Genomic DNA, 19,116 nt, shown 5'->3' with positions numbered 1-19,116 from the left:
TGGCTGTAGAACTGTGCAGCTTTGTGTTGAGCAACACTGGGCAAACAGGCAAAAAATGACTATCCCCTTCATTCAAATTTAGGAACTAGTCTTGAATCAGCTATGCTTGTGCTTGTTTTGTGTTCATCCTCCCATAGAGTTAACATGAAAGACTCATTTATTATAATCAACTACCAGATTTATAAGAGTGAGGTATTTTTTCTAGGCTAGCTGATACAGCCAGAAAAAAAGGACAAGATTTCAGGCAAGGAAGCTGGAATTGCAGCTGATGGAGTAGCCAAAACAACCAAGGAAAGCAAAGGTTAAAAACAGTTGACTTAATTTTAGCACTACTGATAATTGAATTCCTCAGAGAAAAGAGAGAACTGATACCTTCAGGTTAACGGGGCAGAAGTGCCAGACATGTGAGTTCCCAGGCACCTGTGAGACTGAAAAAGACTTTCTGTGGCTCCCAAGTGCCCTCCAGAGTGCTAAGGAAAAATTAAATGCTGAGATCAGGACATTTATACATGGAATTTTATGACTTTGATTACCAGATCGTATTTTTGAGGAATTATGTTTTAATGTAGTTTTGGTTGGCCAGTTGGCCAGTGGGAATTACACAAAACTATTTCCCTTAAAGCCCTTTCCTCTAACAAGTGTTAGCTCACCTGTTGCTATATTATACTTAATTATAGAATGTGACAAAGACTTTTCATTCATTGCATCTTCAAAATATTATGTAGCTCAGTGTCTTGTCCTTTTTTTTTTTTAGAGATTATATTTGAAAAGAAAAAAAAAATATAGCATTTTTCCTTTTCACTCATCATCTCTAAGTACTTCTGTATCTGAAGAAGCTGGTTTTGAATCCAGACATGAAAAGGGAAATGACCTTTCCTTGAGCTTGGGAGCACAAATTTGGGTTATCCCAGCAGTATTTGCTCTAATTGTGCACAGAAAGCCTGTATGTGGATGCAGCAGCATTTGTTAAAATGGCTGCTTGGAGACATGAGTCTCCTCTGAGACCTCACTGTGGAGGTACAGCTTTGATTTCTGTCCTAATACAATATATTGTTATGTTTCTTAATACTGACTCAAGGCCAAGCAGCTTCTTATTTTATTTCATTTTTCAAGGGTGGCGGACAGAGGAGGGGAAGAAATACATTTGGGAAGGATGTTGCTTTAGAAATATAACCCTGGTTATCTCCCAGTTTAACAGATTCATTTCAGTGGCAGAGCTGCAGCTAATTAAGGACCACTGGCCAGCGCATGGCAGTGTCAGGGCACTCAGCCTGGCTCGGAGCATCCAGCAGCTGAGCTGCTTCAGGGTGGCAAAATGGAGGCATGTCTTCAGAGCAGGGTGCAGAAACCTCAGCCAAGCAGCAGTCTGGTTCTCATGGCAACCAGGATTTCCATATGCTGCAGGGGTACACAAAGTCTGACATCACTTTGCTGCAGGGAGGATTTCTGTGCGTACTCAGGGACTAAATTAAGCGCTTTGTAAACGGAGACTGGGTGTCCATTTCTGTGTGTGTAACTGTGGCTTTCCTCCTGTGAAAGGAAAAGGAATAGGCAAAGAAAAGAGGATGCAACATTTTATTTCTCTAAGCAGAAATAGAAATAATCCTGACACCCCCAGCTTCTCGCCCCCAGTTTGCATCCTGTTTTAAAAAGAAATATCTTGCACAGCTGGGAAGAAAGAAGGATGCAAGCAGTTTCTTTAAGTCTAAGAAAATTTGCTTTGCTAGTCAGAAGACAGGGAAGTGGATTTCCTGAATGTTAGGTGATGCTTTTTGCTGCAAGTCTGTAATGAAGATATGATATTCATCATGCATGGTACAGTGACATCTGGTGTAAGACATCCTGTGCTGTGTGCTGAAGTTCCCAGTTAGGAAGATAATCCATGTGCTTCAGTGTTACCAGGACTCAGTGAGAGGTTTCTTTATTCCTCATTTGAGATGAATCATATCTCCCAGGGCTCTGTTATTCAGTTCTGTCCTGAGGAATTATAACATAAGAATAACATGACACGAAATCTCTATTGTTCTATTAAGGTGATTGGAGTTCCCTGAGTGTGGAAGGTCTGCAGTTTCTGGTAGATCATTTATAATAGGCTGATATGTGGATCTAAAAGAGCTTAAAATTGGCTTAAGTTGGTTGAGGGCATTTAGGATGCTGAGAGATCTTTTCCCTTTTTTATTTTTATTTTTTTGTTAGTAACAAACTTTGAACTGAACCCCCTTCTCCTACAGCTTTTTTGGCTTGTATTGATCTAAATAATTTTGAATCCTTTCACCTGCAGGTTTGCTATAGGCTTGTGTGAATTGTGATATGTGGAGTTCTTGCAGGGCTAAAGCAGACACAAATTATAATGCAGATCTGCAGTTTTCCCCTTTCCCTCACTACAAACTCCCATCTTTCACATGAAGCTCAGTGGAGCTCTGTTTAGGTGGGCCATCCAGCATTTCCACTGCATAACAACAAGGCCTTAGACTGGTTTAATTTTTGAGCAGAGGTTTGCTTTGCAATGTAATTTTTGAAGTGCCAGATATATTCCCAAAGGATCACAAAATACATGACAATTTTTAACAAACATTAGTATGTGTCTTGTGAGTCTAGTGCACAGTCAAGTGATGCAGATCTTTCAACAAATTTCACTCTGATTCTGAATTACGGCTTCCTTCTTTCAGCTTGCTTATGAATCACAATTTTTCACACTACTGCACTTGAATTATAATCACAAATCTATTGATAAACATCCTTCCCTGGTCACCTGCATTAAAGGGAGAGAAAGAGAAGAGATAAAAATGAGAAGTGAAAACCAGACCTTGGTGTTTTATCTGGTATATCCTCCAGTGAATTGTTTTCCTGTGGGCAGCTTCTTGTAAATGTGGAAAACAAAACTGATGGTTACGTAATGACTTTAGGGGAAAGAGAGCCTGCTTTGAACTGACAACAGCCTTGACAGCTGGAATGCTGAGCTAGAAATGCCTTGTCAGAAATATTGTCTTTCACCTTGCAGAGCCGTACTGGAGTCCTTCATTAGAGGAAGGGGAGGCAGGTTGGACCTCTGCCTGTGACTCACCAGCAACAGTGCAAGTCCACTAACAATGGATAGTGAGAAATACCCGAGCTCAGATCGGTATCAGTAGATGCCGTGTGCTCACTGCCCCTTCTGCACCCCAGAGGGAGCTGTTTGTTCTGGCCTTTAGGCTGGAATATTGTGCAGCCACAGTGACAATGAAATCAAAGGGATGGCTCCTTTAAGAAACCTCTCTATGTTGCTTGGCACCAGAAGACCTTTGCTTCCTTTTTTTTTTTTTTTTTGAGAGGATTCAGAAATGCATTCGGAATTAATTATAATTTTCCATTTGAATGTATAACTGTAATGGAAAATATTTATCACAGAAGTAGGAGGGCACTTACCTAGGCTGACTGTGACATAAGTGAACTAAAGCATCTTTCTCAACCCTTTCCCATATAATTTTGAATCTGACCAGCCACTCTTTAGTAATTTTTATTTATTTGTATGTAATAATTCAGTACAAGAATGAATGTTATTTATTCCGGTTATTTATGAATAATTTCTAGGTCAGGCATGTGGAGTTCCCAAGGATGTGCAGAATCTGCAGGCATCATCACTGTCTGGAACTGCCTGAAGGGAAGTTCTGGCCAGGTGGGGGCTGGTCTCTTCTCCCAGGCACTCAGCAATAGGACAAGGGGGCACGATGGGCTCAAGCTCTGCCAGGGGAAATTTAAGTTGGAGAGCAGCAAAAACTTCTTTGCAGAGAGAGTGCTCAGGGATTGGAATGGGCTGCCCAGAGAGGGGGTGGATTCCCCATCCCTAGAGATTTTTAAACACAGATTGGACGTGGTGCTGGGTGCCATGATCTGGTAAATGGACTGGAGTTGGACCAAGGGTTGGACTCGATGATCTTGGAGGTCTTTTCCAACCCAATCCATTCTGTGATTCTATGATCAGCATACCCTGCAGATGGCATTATGCCATGAACATGGTGGACAGAGGTACCATCTAAAACTACTGAGTTAGCAAGACAGAAACACTGGGAAAAGAGATCAATGACAGAAGAGAAGGTCTCCATACTTCATTAAAAGAGGAAATACATGAGAAGGCACTGTCAAAACGCTGCCTCCTAGTTTGGACTTTTTTATCTCTTCTGTGCTTACACAGCCCAGAATGGTCCCAGTCCTTGGCTGTGTGCACTCCCCAATCCTGTCCCAGTCCTTGGCTGTGTGCACTCCCCAATCCTGTCCCAGTCCTTGGCTGTGTGCACTCCCCAATCCTGTCCCAGTCCTTGGCTGTGTGCACTCCCCAATCCTGTCCCAGTCCTTGGCTGTGTGCACTCCCCAATCCCTGACATCCTCTCAGCGATGTGGCAGCACTCAGGTATTGCACCTGTAACAGCAGCCCACACAGCCCACACAGCCTGTGCTCTGTCTTGTTCCATTCCAGATGGTGTTGAGATTTTGCATGTCTAAAGCAGCCATTCCCATTTAGGCACGTCCTAATTACTTACGTGCTGGGCTTCTAAGGCACCATGACCCCTGCAGGTTCCTCTTTCCATGGCTGAGAATAGATAAAGAGGACAGATCTCCAGCTCTGGGAGGTCAAGACAAATTGTCATGGGTTGACCCTGGCTGGATGCCAGGCACTCACCAAAGCCACTCTGTCACTCCCCTCTGCAACTGAAAAGGAGAGAGAAAATAAACCAAAGAATTCCTGGTTAAAGATAAGGGCCAGGAGAGAGATCACTCTCCAGATATCATCATGGGTAAAGCAGACTCAAATTGGGGATAGCAATTGAATTGAATACTGACAAAATTAAAGCAGGATAATGAGAAGTAAAATAAATCTTTCAAACACTTTCCTCCCATCCTTCCCTCCTTCCTAAGTTTTACCTCCTCCCTTCCAGCATTGCAGGGAGAAATGGAGATAAAAGGATTGCTTTTAATATTTTAAATAATTTTCTTATCAGGGAGGAACCATTGCCTTGATCTTTGGAGTCGGGTAGCAATACAGAGAATAGTTACCATAATTACATGTGAGATGGCAGTTTTCTTGGTTTGATGTGAAGGCACACAAGAATTCCCCCTCGATATGTTGCTCCTAGATTAAATTTTTCTATAACTTTTTTTATGCATTACTATGCCCTTGGCATTCTGAATTTCAACTCTGTAAAAGCACTTTTCTCAACCCTGCAAGTGGAGGTGGGCACAACTTAGAAGGCTGCCTGAAAAACAGGCTTCATACTCTTTTACAGTTACTGCAGCTGAACATAATCATGAAGAAGACAGCTCAATGTCTCTCTTTTTTAAAAAAATCTGATATTTTTATATATATAAAAATGTACAGAATGGAATGTATATTAAATTTGAGAATTCAGTGGTAACATTTGCCATTTAGGGAAAACTTCCACCTTGTTATAAAATGATTTTCTGCTGCTGAGTTATTTTTTGGTAAGTCTAATATATATTGTTAATCACAGACTTCCATTAGAAGTTCAATTGTCTTTGACAATAGTATTTTTATGTATAATGAAAGCAATAGTAGAGTTCAAGTGCATGAGGAGATGATTCTGTCACATACAGACATCCAAATAGTTTACCTTATCTTTGAAGAGACATTCCAAAATTTTAACAGTGCTTTAGTACCAGAGTATGTGCAAAAAGATTTTACTAAGTACACCAAAAAAAGATCTCAGATCCACAATAACTCACAGTAAATGTTCCATGCCATATAGGATAAGTTTTACTAGGACCACCTGGAAGATCATGGATGCTTCTGGATGCTTCTGCCACAGCACGTGTCTGCAATCAAAGGGTCAAGGCTGCACCACCAACAAGTCAAGGCATAAAAATGTAACAAAAAAAAAACCCAAAGAAAAATTAGGAGGTTTAATGCTTTTATTTTGGATCTTTTCTAGGAAGTACTTCACTTAGTGGGGGAAAGAGGAATCCATAATGCTGCTTTGTTATGCTCACCTAAAGAAGTTTCTTCTGGAATTAACTGCTAGATGTTGTCATCAAGCAGCTCACCCTCGTCTTGAGCCTTGAAAGTGGCAAGGTTTGTGCATATGCCTCAGCAGCTGTGCCCTCCATATCACCTCCAGAGACAGGGATTTTCAGTTGGCACAGTCTATATTCTACTTTGGTTTCAAGGAAAGTGTAATGGTTTGCCCCATGGCTCCCTCAGTACCCATTGTATCCAAGGAAGTTACAAGGATTCCACACGTGTCTTCCACGTGGCAGTGGGGGAGTGGTTTGGTTCTTACTTCCCTTCCTTGGCTGAGGAGCTGGAGGGAGGTGGTTGAAGTCTGGTCCCTCCGGTCCCTGGTGTTTCTCCTGTCCTGGGTGAGATTGTTTCATTCTTGTTCCCCTTCCTTGAGGTTCTTAATTGTGTTTGTTTTGATTCATTGGGTTTCTTTGGGTTGGGTTGGTGTCTTCCCTATTTCCCGGCCAATGCACCATTTATCTGTTCTGGGTTGAGCTGGTAAAACACCAACTGTCCAGGACAGAGTGAAAATGGTTCTTCCTCCCCCCAACCAGCCAAGGGAAAAAGAAGAGGGGGAGGGAAAAAAAACCCTCAAAGCAGGTTTATGCTGAAACTAACAATGTGTATTTATACAGAAAAGAGAAAATTAAGAGGAAACTACAATATAACACACACTTACACAAGTTATGTATAACAAGAAATAATTTCCCACTTCCCAGTAAACACAAATTCTACCATTTTAACTACAAATCATTCTAGAGAAGTCAATTCTTCAGAGACAGACTTAAGCAGAGAGAAAAGCTAAGAACAAACATTTTACTTCCCTAAGATAACATGATGTTAAGCCGGTGCTCTGGGCTTGGGCCTCCCCATCCCTCCTGGGACAGCAGAGTGTCTTGCTGGCACCACAGCTGTGAAGCAACTGCCTAAGCCACACCCACACACCAGCTCTTACCCCTTCTGAGATGATGCAATATGGTATGGAATACAATATTATTGGCCAGAAGAAGTCAGCTGTTAGCTGGCTCAGTCCAGCTCAAGTCAGCTGACAATTCCCAGGCCTAGCTGAACTTTTAAAACCTAAATTTAGGACCATCTGGCCAAACCCATAACAGAAAGACATGACAGCAAACTGAGTGAAAGACTGACAGTGTTTTAGGCAGTATTTCTATAGGAAAATATATGTTCTAACTATTTTCCATTTTATGGTTTTTGCTGAAAGTTAGAGCAGAATAAGGGCAAATTTTCCTGTTGGGCTCAGAGACTAAAGGTGCAGATCACTTAGAATGAAACATTATGTGCAAAAGACAGGCCCAAATTACTGAACTTGTGTACATCTCAGTTGGACTTAGAGTAATGAAAAAAAAAAAGAGACTATCCTATTTGCAGGTAGTAAAGAAACAGCTTGTAAGATGAAAAATCAGTGGTCTAAGATGCTTTGAGCAATAGGTGATTACAGTAGTGTTAGTGGCTGGGAATTGTTGATATTCCCCTTTGGTTCTCACAGTTCATGTTCCCCATGCTCTGGCTCTGGATCTGGATAAGGGGCTGGATAAAGTCATCTGATGGTGACATGGCTGTGTGAATTCAGGCTTGCATTCAGGCCAGATAGCACAGGGTGAAGGAGCTGGGTGCTGGTGCCTCAGGATTTGCTGGATGGATAAGATGCACAGTTCTCTCTGCCCTCCTGTCGCAGGTTTGGCCCAGCTGTTGCCAACCCTGGACTGGCCCCCCTTCCCCCTCCCAGAACCTTCCCAGCAAAGGAAAGGAAAAAACTGAAAAGAAACGCACTCTAAAGAAACTGAACTGAATAAAAAGAATAAATTATATTTACTAACATTTACAAACCACACTGTATACACAATACACAGGATCCCACCCCCCAGGGGAGAGGGGAAGGGAGAAAAGGGGATTGATTAGCTGGGAAATAGGGAAGACACCAACCCAACCCAAAGAAACCGAATGAATCAAAACAAACACAATTAAAAACCTCAAGGAAGGGGAACAAGAATGAAACAATCTCACCCAGGACAGGAGAAACACCAGGGACCAGAGGGACCAGACTCCAACCACCTCCCTCCAGCTCCTCAGCCAAGGAAGGGAAGGAAGCACCAAACCACTCCCCCACTGCCAGGTGGAAGACACGTGTGGAATCCTTGTAACTTCCATGGATATAATGGGTACTGAGAAAGCCATGGGGCAAACCATTACACCTCCTGTTTCATTTAACAAGGAAACATTTGTATTGATCTCAGACACTGATGCTTGCATTTGGCTGATAAGCAATGAAAAGCAAGGACAACTGGCAGTGAGCCTCAGGTGTCCAGACACTTTTCTTCAGCAAAAGCAGCACCTGCAGACTTGTTGATAAGCCCCAAAGGATTGTCCTTCAGGAAATATTGAATTCAGATACTGGCTGCCTGACAACCAGATGTTGCAGTAAGAGAAAAGGCTAATTTGGCATTGTGTCCAGTAGAGTAAGGGCACCTGGAAACCAGCCCCTGAAAAACAAAAGCAGAACAGACTGTGAGACAACACTTGGGAAATCACTGTGGTCTTCCTTTTTTATATGCCCCGTAATGTTGGAGATGGCGAGTACACGGACATGCAGGAATGGAGGAGGGCAAGGGATCGCCGAACCGAATTCAATGTGTGGAAGGTCCAGGAGGACCCTTCCTGACCCGGACTATGTCCCTATACCAAGGACTTTGCCTGTCACTGCCTCTCTTACTCTCATGTTGCCTCTCTCTTGTTCTAGCAGTCTCCCCAGGTAGGCGGGAGCTGTCACAACAGGTACAGCTGCCATTGGCCAGCTCCCTCCAAGGGGCGGTCCCAGTCCTGCCTGTCCCCAGTTCACACCCCTTCAGTTCCTTCACCCAGTAGTATGTAACGGATTTGCATGCTCCGCCCTAGCTCTGCCCCCTCTCCAGAACATTCCCTACCCAAGGTTATATAAATCCCTTGTTCTGTTAATAAAGAGAGATCAGCTCAGACCATCCCTGGCCTCCTGGGTGTTTGTTTCTCCCTCGAGGTGGGCAAACCTTACCTGGGGCCTGGGAACCTGCGAACAACAGCTCAGCAGACGGTCTGCGAACCCCCGTCGCTGGTCGGGTCCCTTCCCAAGCGACCAAGACTGCGACACCGTAACAAATGGTGATTATGGCCAATAAACAGAGGGGCAAGGATATAATAAGCATCTATAATACTGCTGTCTTCCCTTGGAGGTCTCAGAGTCATCCATACTAAATCTGTGGTTATATCTGGAATTTCATGGCAGAGCCTCGGTCCTTCAACTTACAATTTTATAAGTTGTACATCTATTCTGATGCATACAGGAAGTGTTTGCTTTTCTTTGTTCCTTTTTAAGACTATTAGCAATTCCTCTCTTGCTTCTCATTTTTAAGTGCTACAAAGTAATGACAGAAAATATAACAGCTCGTTCATAGGAAACAACCACTATAAAGAAAATAGTCTCTCGTTTAACCTCTTTCTTCAAAGATAAAATGCACTGCAGTCATCTGAATGTCTCATGAAAGGCTGAAAGGGTAAAACTTCTAGCTGCTCTACTCCAATCAAGTTTCTGCTCTTCATGAACTGGTTATATTCCTATTCCTTTTTCTGAATACAGAAAGAATTGCTCCAGAAGCTATGCATTTAGATGTCATGCCATTTTCTTTAGGCCATCAGCACATAGGACATCGCTCCTCAGCCCTATCCATAGCTGTGGGAGGTTACAGAAAGCTAGAACATCTATGTGGTTTAGTTGATCATCGTGTAGCCAAAACAACATAATATGTGTGTCTCAGTTTGAGGGGGAAAACCAAAATGTTTACCCACAAGCAGAGGAGGGGGTTTCCTCCACAATAATCACGCCACTCTTTATCAAATTTAAGAAAAGGAACTTTAAACAGAAAATGGATGCAAGAAGGATAACTGTTCTTAACTGCTATATATATATATATGTAGGTATAGATATAACTGTAAACAGACCAGAGCAAGCTGCTTCCCCAACACCACAGGAAAAAAAACCAACAACCCCCAAACCAGCAGGTTTCCTCCTGGAGAGAATTTATACTTATGGGCAGTGTCTGTGTCACAGCCCGACTGGCTGCAGGGCGAGCTCCCAGTCCCTCTCCAGTGAGACAGACGAGCGGTGACCACTCAGATGAATTCTGTCTCTCCCTCTGTGTCCCTTGTCCCAAACGAAGAAGGAAAACTGGAAGTGGAGAACCGACGCATGTCCTGGAAAGCAGCTGCAACTTCTCTCTCCCAGGTCGCTGCCCCAGCCAGGGTGGGCAGGACGTGACACTGCAAGTGGTGGTGAGACTGGAGCAGAGACTGGGACCCCCAAATGCAGAAACCAGGAGAGCAGCCGTGGCAAGGAGAAAGGAACCAGCTCACCAAGAAGCAGCAGCAGCAGCAGCAACGAGGAGCAGGAGAAAACGGCTTCCCTCCTCAGCAGCACACACACACCACTCTTGTGTTCAGCTGAGCTAAAAATGGAAAATGTCCCCAAAACCAAAAGAGACAACCTGCCCCCACCCAAGTGATCAAGAAGAAGACGGTAGCAGTTAACTACTTCCTTTGTTAACCAATAGCATGGGCAGTTGGTGGCAGGGGAGAGAATTTCCATAATAATTCCAAATACAACAGTGGTGACAGTGTATTTGCAAACAGATGGATGAACATAACCCCTGTCTGTTCACCAAGGTTAAGAGCCTTGTGTGCATCACTGTACCAGTGCTGAAACACTCCCAGTCTCAATGCTGGCAAGGGCTCTGCACTGTGGTTCCTTACCTGATGTATGCAGACCCAAAGTGTTCCCCAAAACTACAGCCAGCCTCTATCTGCTGAGAAAGGAAAGCAATGAAATAGAAGGGGGAAAATGATGGTTACTTCTGCAGGGAAGGTTGTAATAAACAATCCTGTGAGTGACTGGGAGAAAGGAAGACTGGACAGCTACATGGAAGTGTTTGTTTTGGAAAGGAGCTGGGAACAGTTTGAAAAACATTGCCTTTGGCTGTCAGCATAAAACTGACTATGACAGAGGGAGAAAAGTTTTGAGACTTTGCCCCCCTCGAGGCCAAACTAACACTGTTTGCACGTGTGAATGTGGCCTTCTGTAGTTAGAGAGAGAATATTTCAGTGAGAGTTTGCATTAACATGCCTTAATTTGCAAAAAAGGTGGCATAAAGCAGTAAGAGCTGAAAGCTTCTGTGGCTACCTGACAGGCAGTCATTTGTTGGCCAGCTTTATTTAATTGCATCTGATTTGTGTTCCTCTACCCTTACTGTGGAGTTAGTCTGCCCTTAGCAGGATTTGCCCTCAAAGTGTTCCAAGCACATGAAGCCTGATTTAACTGTGAGCATAAAAAATGAGAAATGAGAATCATTTTAGGAATGGAGGAAAGCCAGAAGGATCTTTTTTGAAATATATTCTTGATACAGCATGCCAGCAGAACTCACTGAAGCTGGAAAATAAATGGAGCTTGCTTATTGTAGAACAAGATCTATAATGACACCTAATGTGTTACATTGATGTTATAAAATACAAATAGTTTACAATAGACAAAAATAAATCCTTTCAGCTCTGTTTTTTATCAAAAATAATGATTCATATTAACATGCTAATAGAAGGGCCTTGCTCTTTTGAAAAAAAGGGAATTATTTCCCATTAATTTTATTTTCAATTAAACAGTTGTTCTTGTTTGTTTCTCTAGGGTTACATGTACTAAAATTTGCAAATGTTCACTGCAATTTTTACTAATTTAATAAGTTTATTAGCCAGCTGTATTAATGTGTTCCCTGGTTTTCCCTCATCTCTCATTCCCACACCTTAGTTACTGTTGTTTAAAGTTCTGGGGAAGATGTTTTGTTGTGTGCTTCATAACTGGGGGTAGACTGAAAGATATTTCTGGGAAAACAACTGATGAAAGTGTGCAAAGGTGGCTCCTAGAAAGCTGTGCCTAAAGCTCAGCCTTCTGCTGTACTGGGCATGGTCTCAGCTCTTTTCTGTTGCTGCTGCTTCACACGATTTTGTCTGTCCAAGGGTATCAGTTAAACCTCCTCCTTCCTGTTCGCTTCTCAGCAGTGCTTCTGTCCCTAACACAGATCCAAAGAGCTGGTTTGTCCCCCTCCCTCTGGCCCACAAGCACAGCCCACGACTGTGCAATGTTAGCAAACTTCAGCTTTGTTTCTCCTTCTTTTTTATGTTTACCTGAAGGAGGATCAGGTGGTCTGAGTCGTTCTCTTGGCTTCAGCACAACTGTCTTCCACAAAAAAAATCTGAACTCTGGTGCACTGTTCTGTATTGTTTTAAAAAGAGGTTTTTCCAATAGAAGAGTTGAAAGCTCAAAGTTTTGTACAGTTCGGGTGGTCAGACGATCAGTTTTGGCTGCAGAACCTGTAACTTACCAGGATTTTCTCTCAATTTTTAGGCAGAAGGTACTCTAAGTATTATAACTGCTCTTTGTAATAGATGCCCTACAAAAGGTCAGTAAAAATTTGGTATAGCTCAAGAATAAACTTTATTTAGAAATTACTTAAGGATTTAATCTTAACAGATAACATTGTGGCACATGCAGGAAGTATTACCCTGCTGCCCTGTGACTATTCCTGTCTATAGAGAAAAAAATACAGGTAAAATCTGTTACAGTTCTGAGATTATCTTATGGCATTTCATAATGTTTACAGCTACTCTAAGCATGAGTTCTATCTGAAGCATTCAGGCAATGATTCAAATATTGACAGTGACTGGTGTTACTGCAATTTATCTGAACAGCAACATACAGTTCCAGCTACTGGTCATGATCAGAGGTCCAAGAAGTCTGTTTCTGTCTTGTTACAGCTATGAAATACACTCTTTGATGCATTCTTCAGGGACAGATTAAGCACTGAGAGTAGAAATTCCTTCTTATTTTTTCATGTTGACCTAACATGCCAAGACACTGAGCTTGTCAAATGGCAAACTTACATTGTGAGAAACAGTTCTAAAGTGCTCAAAAGTTTCCTTCCTAAATATTTGTCAGTTCCCATTTGGTTTTGGTTATTTCCTTCTCCACCAGTTTTCCTCCCCTCCCCATGCAGTGCTTCTGATTTATTACTAGTTGGCTGCTGCACTGTCTCCTATCTGATTGCATAACTCTGCCTTGGGCATGGAGAGACACGAGGAGACACGAGACTGCGTGCACAGTCTCTTCTTTCCTACTGTGTGTGCCTGGTCAACCAGGAGGGATCAGCCCAATCTGGGGGGCTTTGTATTCTTTGTACTTAGGAACACGACTTCTCTGTGTTTTCTGATAATTTTGGACAGCCAGGAAGTTGTTATTACACAAGGGTGGCCGAAGGCTGGGCAGATATCTAATCTGGCCTTTCTCAAAGCACTTAAAAGCATTCAAAAGCATTCCTTTCTAAAATTTTCCAATGAGAAACATTTCAACAGCCTTTTAAAACAAACGCTTTTTAACAAACAAATCTTAATTAAAAATTCCCACTGTAAATTTTGCCATGATAATCCAATATGTTAAAAATAGCATGCAATAGTTGTTAATGAAAAGCACTGTTTGTTCAGTTTTGTCTGGGAGAAGTTACATTGAAGAATATAAATGAATAATGATATAAAATGAATGGCAATTCCTAAGCAGTCCTGTCTTATTGTCTTTATTGCTGATTGGGATGAGGGGATCAAGTGCACCCTCAGTCACTTCCCAGACAATATCAGTCTAAGTGAGGTCTGCTGGAGAGCAGGAAGGCTCTGCAGAGGGATTTGGACAGGCTGGATTGGTGGGCTGAGGCCAACTGTATCAAGTTCGATAAGATGAAGCACTGGATCCTGTCACAACAATTCTGTGCAGTGCTGCAGGCTCGGAGAAGAGGGTCTGGAATGCTGTCCAGGGGCAAAGGACCTGGGGGTCTTGGTTGACAGCCACGGGCTGAATGTGAGTCAGCAGTGTGCCCAGGTGGCCAAGAAGGCCAGTGGCATCCTGGCCTGCATCAGCAGTGGGGTAGCCAGCAGGACCAGGGCAGTGATTGTCTCCCTGTCCTTGGCTTTAGGGAGGCTGCACCTCAAATCCTGTATTCAGTTCTGAACCCCTCACTGCAAGAACAACATTGAGGTGTTAGAGCATGAGTAGAGGAGGGCAACAGGTCTGGTAAAGTGTTTGGAGAACAATTTCTGTGAGGAGCAGCTGAGGGAGCTGGGGTTGTTTAGCCTGGAGAAAAGGAGGGTCTGGGGAGACCTTACTGCTCTCTACAACTACCTGAATGTAGATCGAAGTGAGGTGGGAGTCGGTTTCCTGCCCAGGTGATAAGTGATAGGACAAGAGAAAGTGACCTCAAGTTGTGCAAAGGGAGGTTTAGATTGAATATTAGGAAAAGTTTTTTAACCACAAGGGTTGCCCAGCACTGGAACTATCTGCTCCACTATTCCTGCAGTTATTAAAAAGACACATAGATGTGTCAGCCTAAAACAGCTGACAAGAGGAAGTTAAATCTCAACATAGCTCCTGTTTCTTTTCCAAGTTTCCATGTTTTCCAAGATTCTATTGAAATTGTTTTCTTAAGACTGAAAGGTAAAATTATTCTTGTTTGGAGAGGGAATTTCATGTATAGTGTTGAGCAAAATTCCTGGGAAGAGGAATAAAATTGACTCTTTGATTTTTTTTTAAATGCATTTTTTTTCAGGAGCAGCCAAGTGCCTTGGCAAGATAGATAGAAATCTGAATTAGTGATTAATGTTTAGGTCCTAGGAAGAGCTTCTGGTGGGCTGGTAAGGACTGATACTGGTTCTGAAAATGCTAAAGTTGCAAGAACAGGGAACTGTAGAAAGATACAGAGTTTTGCCATCACTTATTTAGACACAGTCAGATGTTTGACATACCCTGAGTGACAGTTTTTTTGAAAGTAGAAAGGCTACGTGTGCTCCATACCAAGAGAAACATCCTAAGCATGTGTCCCTGTTCTTTGATGGCCAAGGAAAGGAAAGTTAGTGTTTGAGATAAAAACTAGAATGAATAGTTCCTACAGCAAGCAGGTTAACACATTTTCTAGGAAAGAATTTGTGAGGGACAAAAAGGTCTAAGTCTGCTGCTATTTCTGACAAAAACCAGCTGGGTCAGTGTCATCTGGAAGACACAACATTTCTTTCCAACATTTCATAATAGAATTGTAACTACAAATGGAGTGTCTTACTATGAAAGACACTATCCTTCAATGCTTGAGCATTTAGGAAAAGAAAGTAAGAAGTATTGACCTTAAATGTTTGGCAGTCATAGACCTGTGTATATCTTTATGAGAAACTCACAGTATAAACCTTATAGAATAAAGGTTTTGAGGGTTTCAGGGGCAAAGCTGAAAAGAAAATACTTCTATATGTTTTTGGCTTCCATGTTACACATGGACATCAGGATTAACAGGTTGGAACAAGCATTGTTTACATTATTTCAGTGTTTGGAATTGGATTTCAATGGTTCTGTTTGAAAATAAGGGAAAGGGTAAGGGAAGATGAAACAAAGGCTGGCAATGTGCTTGGCTTTGCTCTTGCTGTGACAGTACCCAGAGAACTGTGAGTAAGAACATGGTCTTTCAAACTGCACCTAAAACTCACGTTTAATGCAAGCTCTGACTGTAGGCTGAGTCAGCAGTTGCTTATGGTAGTGCCTGCAAGGAAAATGCTAAAGCTTACACAACAAACCACCACTCTGGTATGTATGACTTAATCTTGCTGATTAAAAATTGCACTGGCAACTCGAATGACCGAGGTAGTGACTGTTTATAACAGTAAATTTATACTGGATCCAGTATTGACTATCCTGCCCTTTGGCCACAACAACCCCCTGCAGCGCTCCAGGCTGGGCACAGAGTGGCTGGAGAGCAGCCAGGCAGAGGGACCTTGGAGTACTAATTGACAGGAAGCTCAACATGAGCCAACAGTGTGCCCAGGTGGCCAAGAAGGCCAATGGGATCCTGTCCTGTATCAAAAATAGCGTGACCAGCAGGACCAGGGCAGTGACCCTTCCCCTGTACTCTGCATTGGTGAGGCCACACCTTGAGTGTTGTGTTCAGTTCTGGGCCCCTCAGTTCAGAAAGGATATTGAGGGGCTGGAGCGGGTCCAGAGAAGAGCAACAAGGCTGGGGAAGGGACTGGAGCACAAGTGCTGTGGGGAGAGGCTGAGGGAGCTGGGGGTGTTCAGCCTGGAGAAGAGGAGGCTCAGAGGTGACCTCAGCACTGTCTGGAACTGCCTGAAGGGAAGTTCTGGCCAGGTGGGGGTTGGTCTCTTCTCCCAGGCACTCAGCAATAGGACAAGGGGGCACGATGGGCTCAAGCTCTGCCAGGGGAAATTTAAGTTGGAGATCAGAAAAAAATTCTTTACAGAGAGAGTGCTCAGGGATTGGAATGGGCTGCCCAGAGAGGGGGTGGATTCACCATCCCTGGAGGTTTTTAAACACAGATTGGCCGTGGCACTGAGTGCCATGATCTGGTAAAGGGACTGGAGTTGGACCAAGGGTTGGACTCGATGATCTTGGAGGTCTTTTCCAACCCAATCCATTCTATGATTCTGTGATTCTATGAATGGCAAAAGCTGAAGTCCTACCCTAGTTTTGAAATTGCTGTCCAGCTCTTACATGAGTGTACAAGGTGGGATGAAATACATGTGAAAGTGCAGCCCCACAATTGTGTGTCAGGGTGAAAATTAAACATAACGGATTTTTTTATTAAAATGTAATATTTTGAAATTACTAAAAGGAAAAGTAAAACCAAGAAAGAGCCCCAGCCTTAAGATGACCAAAGGAACTGTCTGTAAAACAGCAACTATTCCTATTTCTGAGGATTCCAGACCAACCATTAGAGACCATTACACCTAAAATTGCTGGCTATTGGCACGGGGGAAGTAAAATTTTTTCCCAAACTATATAATATACCTCAAAATACCTTGGGAAGATCTGCAGGTAAATGGAAGATACATTTGTTAGATTAATTAATTTGGAAAGGAGAACCAGATAGGTGTTTGAAGACAGAAACATGTTCTGATCTGCTACAGCAAGGCATAGCTCTTCTGATATTCCAACTAGTGTAGCTCTGTTAACCAACCATAACTTTTACATTTCATACTGTAGAGCCAGTGAGCTGGAGACTCTTTAGATGAACGTGGCCACAAAGAAACATTTGAGGTTTTGATTTCAGAAATCTGATACCTTCTTCTGATTCAGCTACTGATTTCTGAGATTTCTAAGACAGTTCAAAGCCTGAGCCTTACAGAAAATATCTCATTTGCTGGCTGTCTGCTCTATCATTTTTTCTCTTTGTTATTTGTCTGAAATGGCTTTTACTGTTACCTTCTCTGTAAATATTATTATCTTGTCTGCCAAAGAAGATTGTCCTATCATTATCCTCCTGTTTTCCTACTCGAGTTGTAGAAAGCCTGCAGACTGTGACTATTTCTCAACATCCACAAGTAGCATCTCATAAACCAAAACGTGTGTTGACTTTAGATTTCAGAACTGAAAGAACCACTGGTTTATATTTTCCATAGATTAATGAAACCATAAGACTTACAGCCATCCTGTGGTAAGTATGCAGGTTTGTTCCCCACCCCACTCCTGGCCAGGAAAACAGATGATTTTATGTCAGAACTTTTGCACAGGAGGTAAAAGCAGCATCATGTTGTGTAGGCAAATGGACTTGTAGGTATAATCAGAATCACTTGACAAACTGTCTTCTCATAGAAATGAGAAAAGTTTCACTTCTACTTCAGATTTTGAAGAAAATTGTTTTTAGGTAGAAGGCAATTACAGTGAAAATAGTTTAACATTATCAAGTGGATTATTAACACTCTGCATACTTGTTGTGAGAACTCATTTTGCTTTGTTCTGGAATAGCTGTTTTGGCTGTGGAGACCGTGTGTTTCTTTCGCGGGATTTCGAACCATAAACGTGTCCCAGAAGTAATTTGTGAAATTGGGAACTATTTCAACAGTGATCCCTGACATTGTGTGTTGTAGGAAGTGAGCTGGTCAAAGTAAAAGCTGACTAGGCCCCCGTAACATTCTTACCAATCCAGATGACAGAAGAGATGCTAATTGCTTAAAGCAGTAGAACAAGACAACCTTACTACAAATGGCTTTATAACTTTTGTAGTTATTGGATGTGAAGGCTTGAACTTCAGGGAGCTCTTGGAACGTCTCAGTGAATATTACAAGCTCCATTTGAAGTCTTGCAGAAGTTACAAGGAAGGCAAGTGTGTCTGTGGATTTTTCCTGTCTGAGAACAATGATAAAAAATGTTATGACTACAAGCATTTTTAACATAACTAAAACTTTAAGCCTTCCCATATTTTTTTTCCTGAACTGAAATGCCTTGGTTATTATTGAAACTAGATGAGTGCAGAATTGTCATGAGGTAGGAGATGTGTCCCTGTGTGTGTAAGGACTGCAAGGAGAAACAGTCTCCTATATCAGTAACAAGTGACATATTCAGTATATTCTCATAAATTCTCATAAACTAAAACAAGTGGTGTCCCTCTGCTGCAGGTTTGGCCTGGCTGTTGCCAACCCTGGACTGGCCCCCCTTCCCCCTCCCAGAACCTTCCCAGCAAAGGAAAGGGAAAAAAACTGAAAAGAAACACACTCTAAAGAAACTGAACTGAATAAAAAGGATAAATTATATTTACTAACATTTACAAACCACACTGGATACACAATACACAGGATCCCACCCCCCAGGGAGAGGGGAAGGGAGAAAAGGGGATTGATTAGCTGGAAAATAGGGAAGACGCCAACCCAACCCAAAGAAACCGAATGAATCAAAACAAACACAATTAAAAACCTCAAGGAAGGGGAACAAGAATGAAACAATCTCACCCAGGACAGGAGAACCACCAGGGACCGGAGGGACCAGACTTCAACCACCTCCCTCCAGCTCCTCAGCCAAGGAAGGGAAGCCACAACAAAAACCACTCCCCCACTGCTACGTGGAAGACACGTGTGGAATCCTTGTAACTTCCATGGATACAATGGGTACTGAGGGAGCCACGGGGCAAACCATCACAGACATCCACCTTTTTACTTTATAGATTGATCTTTTATGACTTTGGAAGCATAAGATTGTAAAATAAATCAATATAAACAA

Source organism: Pithys albifrons, chromosome 4 (genome assembly GCF_047495875.1).
Source record: "Pithys albifrons albifrons isolate INPA30051 chromosome 4, PitAlb_v1, whole genome shotgun sequence".
Classification (NCBI taxonomy): domain Eukaryota; kingdom Metazoa; phylum Chordata; class Aves; order Passeriformes; family Thamnophilidae; genus Pithys; species Pithys albifrons.
This window is presented reverse-complemented; position numbering follows the sequence as displayed.